Source organism: Silene latifolia, chromosome 2, assembly GCF_048544455.1.
Source record: "Silene latifolia isolate original U9 population chromosome 2, ASM4854445v1, whole genome shotgun sequence".
NCBI classification, from domain to species: domain Eukaryota; kingdom Viridiplantae; phylum Streptophyta; class Magnoliopsida; order Caryophyllales; family Caryophyllaceae; genus Silene; species Silene latifolia.
The window spans coordinates 42,907,875-42,908,481 of NC_133527.1; the positions used below are offsets into that span (position 1 = coordinate 42,907,875).

Consider the following 607-nt stretch of genomic DNA (forward strand, 5'->3'; position numbering starts at 1 on the left):
CTTCCTATATTAACCTGGTTGAGAGAAACCGATTCGAGGGAGCCGCAAATGAAGATGCAGCCAAGTACATGGAGATTTTTATTGATTATTGCTGCTCTATACCCCCGCCGGCCGGTGTGACCCAAGATCGGATCAAGGAGACCATGTTCATTTTCTCTCTTCGTGACGCCGCAAGAGAGTGGTATAGAGATCCGGGACCGAGCCGCCCATGGGATCACCGATCGGAATTCCTTAGCCCTAGCATTCTACAAAAAGTACTTCCGCCTCAAAGACGAATGCCATTAGAGCTCGGATCACGAGCTTTAAACAAGGGCCTGATGAGAACTTCCATGAAGCATGGGTCCGTTTCAAGAAACCGGTGCGAACCATACCGCACCATGGGTTCGAAAAATGGAGTCTTTGCAATCAGTTCTATAATGGGTCGTATGACGATCGAGGGCTATTTTGGATGTCGACCAATGGCCGATTTCTTTGAGAACATGGGAGAGACTAAGGGGTGGAAGATCATCGATGATTTGGCCACTCATATGGCTGAATATGGGAATACGAGAGGAAACCAGAGGAGAGCTGCTGAATCTTCCTTTGTTGCTGCACTAGAAGCTCTCAC

General features: G+C 48.4%; 1 non-coding gene across 1 annotated transcript; it reads right to left on the reverse strand.

Moving 5' to 3' along the window:
• Nucleotides 1-277: 277 nt before the first annotated feature.
• LOC141645165 (small nucleolar RNA R71) lies at nt 278-384 on the reverse strand. The gene has a single exon (XR_012544751.1). It is a non-coding gene; the product is annotated as a small nucleolar RNA R71 (small nucleolar RNA).
• Between the last annotated feature and the right edge of the window lie 223 nt (nt 385-607).